Raw genomic sequence first — 11,025 nt, 5'->3', positions numbered from 1 at the left:
ATATCTCTGCATACATACTATTGATGCAAACATATGAATAACAAAGATTTTTGTGGGAAATCGTATTCTGAAAAATTGTATTTTATCTACGTTACGCTTCAAACTGTTTTTTGTTTATTTTGCAAAGATTTAGAATAAAGGTAGAAAAATATGGTTTCTCATTTATCTATGATATATGAATATAAATTCACCGCTACAGGCGGACATAAAGTCTGACAAGTACGGAACGCGAATGATATTGACGTCAGATATCAGTTTTCTTTGTCATAGAAATATGCACGTACATGAGATTACGCCTACTCTGCGATAAAATGAGCAGTCGTCTAAACAGTTGTTTTTAACCTTGCAGTTTTTCTCTATGTATTGTTCCTGCCATGAATCACGTGATCAATATTGCTTTTCACGAAATGATTGGCAATTTTTAACATGAAATACGTTAGTTCAGTATCCGTTCATCGGCTTTTGCATCATCGTGTCGTCAGAAATTCGCCGATACAGGATGATTTGGGAACAAATATTTGGTATATCAAAAATGGAGGCAGGCCTCCATCAAGTAGGTTATTTTGCGGCTCCATTTTGTCATTTGAACTGTCACCGCATAATATGATATGCGGCAGAAATACTTGCGCCTAAATTGTTTTGTTATTGAACTATATGGAATAGTTAAAAATCATCTTTGGAAACGCAGGTCTACTTTTTTTTACTCAAATTAAACTTTTATGAAAAAAAATCTACTTTAGTTGTGTCTCATTGTTTTTGAATCTCCTTGCTAAAGTCTGCTTTTTTAATCCCCGAACCAAAAAGAGGAATGTTAAAAGTTTGTTCACCATGATCACCTAATTTTGACTTTTGATTGTTGGTTTGAAAGGTAATTTAATGGAGAGTGTTTTTAGCTATGAGTTTCAAGTGAGACTTGTTTTTGTGGCGATATGATAGACTAAACTTTCCCAAAGCACGAATAAAAAACTTTTTCTTGTATTCACCCCTTATAATATACATATTCTGACGTATAAAAGAACTTACGATCTATAATATGCATGTATATAATATAGGTGTATAGCAGAGACACAATAATAATTTTGTTCCTGTCTAAAGAAAGTGATATATGAATTTATGTTATAATTTTGATTGCTATTTTTGATCTGTCATTTTGTGTTATGACAAATTATGTACATGTTATTTGTAACATACATATACATACGTTTTGACATCATCTATTTTTACTGGATGTACCAGAATAGCTATCCATTTTGTGTGAAGGGTTACAATTCGAAGGGTAACAAGCCTCGGTATTGTTGTCTTCGTCTTGGAAAGTTTTCCAATACCAATATCAATTTAGTAGCACTTCAACAAGACCAATAACTCAAACCTGTCTATATAAATTAAGATCATGACCAAGAGCCAACACTGCAGAACCAAGACTTTACCAAACTTATTGCTGAAAACAAATGATGAATTATGAAGCCCCCAGAGAATTTTTCATTGCGCTTTAAGTAAAACTAGAGAAATAAAAAAATAACTAGTCTACTAACTTTCGATATAACGTAGATTGGATGACATATTTTGATTATCTATTCTCGGCATTTCATATAAATAATGTATATGTTGATAAATTTCGTGATGATTATTAAAAGAAGCCAGTTCAGAGCAGCCTTGGCTTCCATCTTTATTATTTTTGAATAGGAAATGTCTTGCATTATGCATATTCACCTGACAAATTCTTTCTTCATAATTAATAAAATCATCTCCATACGTTTATCAATTATGTAAACCTTATTTTCGACCTTTATTCAATGCATGAAATTTTATGGTTTGAACTACAAGAATCGGTATTCATGGTTTTGGTAGTTTTGGCTAGTTTTTCTCTGTTCTCAACGAATGGATCCAACTTATACAATACACTCTGTAAGCCAAGATCATAACGACCGACATACATGTAAATTGTATGTTCTATACTATAAGTTTTAGTTCTCAGTATTATAATAATAACTTGCGTTGGAGATGAGGAACTCATACTACCTCAAACAATAAACTGCCTCCGTTAACGCCTTTCGTATATCAATCAGACTATAATCTAAGTTATAATGTGATGTTTCTATCGTTTTACGAAAAATAACATTTCATTCAATTGTTCACATCCCACTGTTTCTTCTTAAATCTAAATAACAATAATATTTATATTATTCAGAGATCAAGCATTTTTGACACATACACTTTTGCCTTCAAACTTGATTTTTGAATCACAGTTCCTTAGACTTTTCTTGCGATGCTTTTTCTAGCTCCCCAGGTTGTGATATTTGGAGTCTAATAATATGGAGTAATTATGGATAATAAGTCAGGCATACACTCCCAAAGATTGAAAATGCAAGTTGCGATATTTCGGATCTGGAAAAGTCAGCCCAATTATTCACGAAATGATCATAATTGGACAGTTATTATGACTAATGGGTTAGCAATGCTCCTAATTAAGAAAATGAAAAGTAGCGATATTTGGGGTCTGGAAAAGTAGGCCTAATTGGTTACGAAAGAATTAAAATTTCGAGATAATCTAGAATCATATTCGAGATCATAAACAAAGTTGGTTCGAAGTGATTCCAATTGGACTGACCGGAAAAGTTCACAATTAGTAAATAAATTTTAGTAATTGGTCCAAATATGACGTCTCAACGACCTCATTTTGATAGAGTTCGGTTAAAATTTGGATTAGAACAGACTTTTTTAGACCCCAAATTTCGCAATTGGAGTGATAAAAATAAAACTGCGATATAGGGCAAGCTGTGTTTTGACATTTTTCCTTTCCTGCATATAAAAATCCTGTTCTTAGTTTTGTTTATTAAAATCCTTTATATAAAAAACTGAATTGGAACCGTTATTTCACAAGCCTAAAAAACCACTTTACAAAATTATTGAGTTACACGTATGCGTTTAATATTTAAATACAGTTTTTCACTCACCTCCAGTTATTTGAAATATATTTCAAATATCTAAAATAAGATAAATAAGTAGTATTAAATAATATAAAATTTTTGATCATATACAATGTAACATAATAATTTATTATTAATTTAAGGATTATAAAGAAAATAATAATAATTTGGTGTATTTTGCAATTAAAACACATTTAATATTCATCTGGGAATTGTACAAACGCTTATAAATTATTTTTAATGTGGGCAATTAGTGTATGAATAAGAAAGATAAATATTTTATTAGCTTTATTATCAAAAATGATAACAATTCATACAAATTCTTTGTCAAAAATTGTTATAGAAATTGTAATGTTATATAATTAGCTTGGCAGGATTGTTTCAGTTTATGTATTATATAAAAACTCGTGAGTAGCAGCGGTGCATCATTGAGGTCATATATGTATCTCATAAAATTATTTGAGACTTCTATGGAAATAAGAAAAATTTATATAAAAGGGCGAGAGGGCGACTAGAGAGTTGCATTTCTGTACATATACTCAATTCACATTTGTTATTCTATCATAGCTTTATGTCCTCTAGAGGACGCCATATTGAATTACGTTCGAGGGCGCAAATTACGTACAAATCTATAAATATATAGGAGACTTTCTATAGATATAGATAGATAGATAGATAGTCACTCATCACGATATCTCTGGAACTATAAGACCTAGAGACTTGAAATTTGGGAGGAATATTCCTTTTGCCAAGTAGAGGTCAACTAAGATTTTACGAAATTCCACCCACAAGGGGGGTTGCGGGGGTGTTCATGAATAAAAAATTCATATTTTTCAATTATGGCTTTTAATAGTTCAAAACTTGGTCAGAATGTTTTAAATTACATTCAGAAATTTTTTTAACCTTCGGAGGGTAGAAAGGTGTAACGAGAAAGTGGGAAGAAAATATCGAATATTTACAAATACACCTAAGTGGGGTATCAAATAAAAGAGCATGACGTGTACATTACAAAACTGTTATCCAACGCAAGGAAATGTGGAGGGAGGGGTGCAAGTGGGGATGTTGCCCAGCAAAGCGGGCGGGTAACAGCTAGTATTATATAGTATGTATTATATGGGAATATTAGTCATGTATGTGTGTGACATGAAGTATGACTGGCTAACTCTCTTTACTGACATGACGTGAAAAAACAAATGATTCCGTAATCAACACTGTCTATACATGGTATTTCAACAATTAACTCAGTCAATTGTTTTTTTTTCACTTGTTTTTCTATTATAATGAAATTGCAGAATTAAAATTTATACTTACAGATACAATAAATAAAGGGGAAACAAAAAATCTGTTACAAAATTTGTTATTACCCACGTACCCAATGTTATTGTTTTTTATTTTTTATTTCGATAGCCTATTAACTAGAAAATTTTTCTGTATCCCACGTACACTGTGTTTGTTGCCAACATAATTTCTATTTTTATATTCATTTTTTTTTTTTAATAATTTTTCACAATACTTTTTTTTCAGGTTTTAATATTTGGTATGTGTGCATTGTTGTCGGTTCAAATTAAAAAACACATACACAAACAACGTAGTGTAATGTTACTTCATTCAAACCAAGAAAAATACATTTACTCTATGAAACCTGTTCGAAAATCAATAGTCAATGAGCCCTTCTTGTTTAGTTTGCTTTCCGTTTGAGGTTATCGACTTGTTGAAAGTCCGATTCAGAAATTTTAACATTTTTTAATTTTTTTTTTATGAATGATGTTTTATGTAGATGAAATAAGACGAAAAGTAATATTAAAATATTTCGAAATTCGGCTTAGTTTTTGAAATATACAAAATTTTTTCATTTACCTTTTCTCATTACGAGTGAAAATTATCAAAAATAATTAAAAAAAAGAACGAGAGGTGTCGTGAGACACCCAGTAGGAACTATGTTCATTTCATACCTTGGTACATTATAAATGTAGCGCTTGCACTTTTTGTTTACAAAATATTTTGTTCCTGGATTTATTTTGATGTCGGAATTGAGATTTCAAATCTCAAATTTTAAGAAAAGTGGTACATATTTAGATACACAATGAGAGGTAACTCATGTAGATTAATATAAAGATGATCTTGCGATGTGACAAAAAACCAAGCTAGAGAAATAATATACAAAATAATTTAATCAAGATAGCAAAATTGCTCCATGCTGAAAACCATCAGAATGCTTTGTTTCAATTTAAAAATGATTTCAAACATCGGACGATGAACATACTCGAAAATTATATGAATAGATTGTAGCTCACTTCATATTTTATATGTTTACAACAAAAACAACTACGAAGCATTCATTCTTTTATTTTTTTTCCACAAAAAATTTAAAATCGATACATAAAACAAAACAATGGGAAAAAACTCATTTCATAGGTGTATGCCATTTCTAGTGGACACAGGGAACGCCGCTTGGATCAAAATGTACGATAAAACAACGATGTAAACTTTTGTTGTAAGTTATGAAGTGCCTTAGATTAACAGTCTGAAGTATAAGAAGAAAGTTTACAAGGTAATTATTTTTTTAATGAAAATCATATAAATTGTCATAGTACTATTTCTTCTACTTAAATGAAATATCCTAAGCTTTGCATCGCATCCACTTTAGCTCTTAAGGGAAGTGTTGTAAGTACCTTTAAAAATATCTGAAGAGATTCCTATTTCTGCTTTGCTTTTGAAGAATTTATAAAGCCAATTCTTTAGAAAGAATATTTTTTACTCAAAATTTTTAGTTCCTTTGCGCGAAATTTCTTTTTAAATTAAAGTTTAGTACTTCAGAGTTTGTTTCGTTTTTTGATTTCAATGACTTTCTTGTCGCAAAATATACATTACCAGGAAGACAAAATGTACCTAATACGATTTACTTTTTAACTATTTTACATTAAAATATGATCAGTTTTTGACAAAGTTTTTAAGCTTCAAACCAATCTGTGTATTTTTTCTCCAATTCTCGATTCTTTCCGAAAAAAAGGATCGTTAAAAGTCTCTTTAATTTATTACAAATTACTCTAAAGCTCAAAAATAATTTTATTTTAATTTATATTAAAAAATTAATTGATGTATCATAAACAAAAAAAAAATAAAACTAAAAAATATAAAAACAAACTTATGCTAAATAATAATAACTAAAAAATTTTTAACAACCATACATTTTCCATAGATTTTTAGTTTTTGTTAAGGATCAACTTATTCTGTACGCAAAATATTGTAATTTCACTGTGGCATAACTAAAAGTTTGTGTTAAATTTTAATTAACTGTTTTTGTTTGTTATTGTTTTCAGCTTCATGAATATACCTGATTTTTAGTAAATAAAGTATAATTGTTTACAGAGTGACTTTGAAAAAGTTTCCACCCGTATATTTCGAAAATGGAACGAAACATTAAATAACGGAGAAGAATGTATCAGTTCATTTTTAGAATGAATGAAAATACAAGATACATATTTAGTTTTTGAAGCAGATCGTTCTTTAAATTTTTACCTTGACTTCAATTTCTAACACCTATATACTTTATTGCCAGGTTTCTAAGATTAAAACCATTTACCAACAAAGTCCTTGAAGTCATTAACCAAACAAACTTTCAAAATAATAGTTTTCTATAGATTTTTTACCGTGCAGATTTTTTATCGTAAAACAAGTAACTTTTATCCATAAAATTTTTTCCTATACGAAAACCGCACAAAAAAAGCAGGGACCGCAAATTAAAATATAGGCTAACAGTTTTCAATTAAAAATTGTGTTTTTTTCGACAAGAAGCAAAAATGTATATACGAGTCCTTTTAAAAAAACAATTTAAAATTGAGCGCTATGTGTTTGATATTATTTACAATTTCATTTTTGAGGGTGGAAACTTTTTAAAAAATCAACTCTGTCTAATAAAAAACAACGCTAGGGTTTTGTTACAAAACTATCGACCACACACTAGAAAAAGAAAAAGGTAGGTTCAATGAGGTTTATTGGAATCAATTTCACCAAAGCTATTTGAGAATATAATTTAAATAATTAACGAATAGAAAACTATATAAAAACAAGATTTGTCCTTTGGCCTCGGTCCTCTATTTTCAAATAACGATCAATACCCTTGATACCTTCTTAATGATATTTCTGCAAGAACTTGTAAATCCACCATTGTCCCAGTAGATTGTCTCAAAGTTGATTTTGCTGTATTAGATAAGTTAAGGGTCTCCAGGACTATTCGGCATTACTTTCACTTATTTGGAGATCTGTAACGTATTGTGGTCCTTGTAATAAAAAGCTCATTTCGTGTACGTCTCTAAAGTATAGACCTCGTAATTCAATTGTCAGTGGGTTTCTTTATAATTCCATCAATAATTTTTTTAAATGATTTAATAGTGGACACACTTTCAGCAACGTTGAAGTAATTGATAAGTAATCTCAAAGAATATCAAAGAATAAGGTTTAATGTGTTCAAAACTTACAAAATATTCTAAATATGACATTGCATACGATGATGGATAGGTTTTTTTTTCATTCTCTGTAAGGTTCGAAATTCCAGTCTTAAACAAGTTTTCAAAAGCTTGAAAACCACACCGCGAAAAAAGTTAAACGACACACAATACGTCTTATAAAAGAAAATGGTTCAGTTTCCCTGTAAATATTTTGGGATTAAATAAAGCTTGAACTATTCACCATAATAATTACAAAGTATCTTATTAATCACTTCGATATCTTCGAAAATTTTGCTTGAAATTCTAAACGGGCTACCGTTTAATATACATATTGTATAATGTGTTATATAAATGGTAATTCACTAACCTAATGATTATATATTTAACTAACATAAATAAAATATTTTCAATTACAATAAATTGGAACCAATAGCGATAACAATTTATCATATTACACATGTATCATTATCATAATAATTATAATCAAATTTGACATTATTTGAAAACTATTGTTAATGGATTTTTAATTATTGATAATTAATATGCTGATAGAAAGTTGATGTTTTAAATACGAAAAAAAATATAAACTCAAAAATGAACTTGGTGATATCTTCTAGAGACGTGTCTAATATTCGTATATATACTTATCCGTCAAACAGGAAAACGTCTGTATGTGTTTCTTTTTACTCGACTTTCAAGGAGTGGTTATGTTTTTCGCGAGTATCTTGTAAGTATGTATATTTTTTTTTGCAAATTTCTTTATAACCTCATACCCTCTAATCGGCTGTATTTCAACATATTGTTAGTTAGGTTTTTGACAAAAAACAAAACAAAATGGCGGAGTTTTGGAGCTATACTGGGAAATTAACAAGTGATATTTTTAATGTTATATTTTTTTCAATAACTCATGCTAAATTTTAATTATTTTTTGTGTTGTTTACTTTTTTAATCATGTATACGATATTTATTTACATCAAAGTCTCTCGATTAAAATTGACGATAATTGACGAATTTAAATTCGATGAGTTGAAAAAATTGCACTCTGTGTCTAGAGCTCGAATGTCCCAATTGGTAGAGCACTTGGCATGAATCCAAGAAGTCCGGTTTTGAGTGTATTTTTTTCAATTCTCTTTAACTAAATGTTAAATTTTAATTATCGTTTATTTTCCCATTTTAAAGGAGTATCTTGATAATGTTTTGTACGATATAGATGATATAACGCGATGATATAACGGTACTTCACTGATTGCCTACTCGTGCTATGCATTCGTTGTACAAACTTCACATGCGTACGTTGCCCAAGCTGTTCTCGTAAACTACAATTATGAAAAGGAATTACATACACAATTTTTCACCTCTCTATTTTTCCTATAAGAAAAACATTTATTAAAATATTGAAATTATTAAATAATTTATTTAAAATAACAATTACAATTGAATATTCGACATAATTCAACACCAATTTAATTTTGAATTTTAATAATATGAATAGTTAACTGTATGTAATGAGATAATATTGGTAGAATATAAATAATAATGACAGAAATAATAATACATGTATATAATTATTAATAAATTTGAAAAACTGATTATCCAAAACTGTAATTAGTAAATGTGCATTGATTATTTTAATTATAATGTGAACTTAAATAAAATGTTTAATTACATTAAATAAATATTTATAAATGCTTAGAAAAGAGTTATTTATTTTTCTATGCAACAAGATGGTATATTTCTACGAAGTCAGATACACTATGCTGGTCTAGGCAAAAAGGGATCAATTTTTTTTTTAAAAGGGATAATAGTTTTTATAAACTTAAAGTTCACACTTTTTAGTTCAGCTACAAAGGAGTGTTTTTTAGATTTTTAAACTATCTATTATTTATTTTTGCTTTTTAGTTTATGATTATTTCTCAAGATACTGATTAGCATGTATCAGCAATAAATTTTGTTTTTTAACCTGTTCCATGGTTAGGATTTGAAACTAACTTTTCCGATAGCAGAGTACGCGATATGATTTATGAAGTAAGCCCAGTCTGTTAAAAATAAAGACTTTTACAACATTTTTCAGCGGTTGGACGAGTAGTTTGACTGATCTTGTGTATTTACGTCTTTGCCTACTTAATATATTCAAACTGATGGCATAGTAAATATGCATATTATAATAGAAGTAATAGTAAATAATAATAACAAGCTAGATAATTGTTTGCATAACCAGTTATTTACAACTTTTTTGAAAATAAACAATTTTGAATAACCCATCATCAAATTAATACAATAGAAATTACTCAAATATGATGATGCATTGTGAAAAGTTGAAGGTACTTGACGATCATAATGAAATGCATTGAAGAAAAGCTTCTCGTCCATTATACATGGCATGGCGTCTATATTCGTAGAGTAGTAATAAGTAAGCCCTACAACAAACTAGTATATGTGTAAAAGTTTGATATATGTGTATTTAAATGTGTACTCTGTGCGATTTAAGTTTAGTATGTAATATGAATTTAATGTAATTTGTTGTAGAAATAGATATTATGTGCGCATTTATAGGAGGAAAGGTCCTTTCAAAGTTTCTGGAAGCATCCATATATGAGTACACTAGACATATATATGTATTGTTTACAAAATACAAAGTGGTTAGTGGAATAAATTCCTACTCTGCGTCTTTTTACAATATTCAAAGTAATATGTGATTTATTATCGATGAATGATACCTTTAAGTATGCTTTAAACAATAATCATGAAATTTTCGCAAATGTAAGCAACAAATCGTTCTTATAAAACTAATATTTGATAAATTTTAAAATTACAGTTTTCCAAATCAGTAGTTGTTTCCTATCTGCCTATTGATCTTTTGCCATATTTAAAAACTGACTTCACGTCGAACTGGTAAAATCTGATCCTTGTTTTTTCCAGGATATTGTTATTACGCCAGATCTGGCCTCGTTCGAGAAAGGCATTGTTTTTTTTCCTGAAAATTTTTTTTGTAGACGCTTCTGCACTATCTTCTACTTTTATGACACTTCCAAGGTATGTGAACGAGTTTACTGTCTCAAAGAATCTTCCTTCTAGCGATAGTTTGGATATTTTGGCAGTTTACACGCTTTTATTTTGTCTTATAGTTTGTTTTGAATACTGCCTTGCTAGACTCTTCTTCTAAACTCTCCTTTTTTGAAACGTTGCGCTAGTATATCTGCAAAATCCATATTCTAATATCTCCCTGTCATAAGCAGCCATTGAATGTCTCACTTCCTATTTCGAAACTCTTTTGTCATTACATTAAGCAGCATGAGCAAGAATATCGTTGATGATATAATGTATCGCTGATTCACGCTTATTTTGATTTCGAAGGGTTACGACACTTTCTCAATGTGGAGGACTGAATATACGTATCCTTCCTACATTTCTCTGATTTTTAATAATAATATATTTTGGATAAATAGTTACATTGGCTGATAAGTCCCCGGTCTGACACATAGATGGCGTCGCTAGTATTAAATGCATATTATTTTTATATAGTACCAACCTTCAAATGATTCGTGTCAAAATTTGACGTCTGTAAGTCAATTAGTTTGTGAGATAGAGCGTCTTTTGTGAAGCAACTTTTGTTATTGTGAAAAAAATGGAAAAAATGGAATTTCGTGTTT

This window comes from Chrysoperla carnea, chromosome 3, assembly GCF_905475395.1.
Source record: "Chrysoperla carnea chromosome 3, inChrCarn1.1, whole genome shotgun sequence".
In the NCBI taxonomy this organism is placed as follows: Eukaryota; Metazoa; Arthropoda; class Insecta; order Neuroptera; family Chrysopidae; genus Chrysoperla; species Chrysoperla carnea.
Note: the sequence above shows the minus strand (reverse complement) of the source record.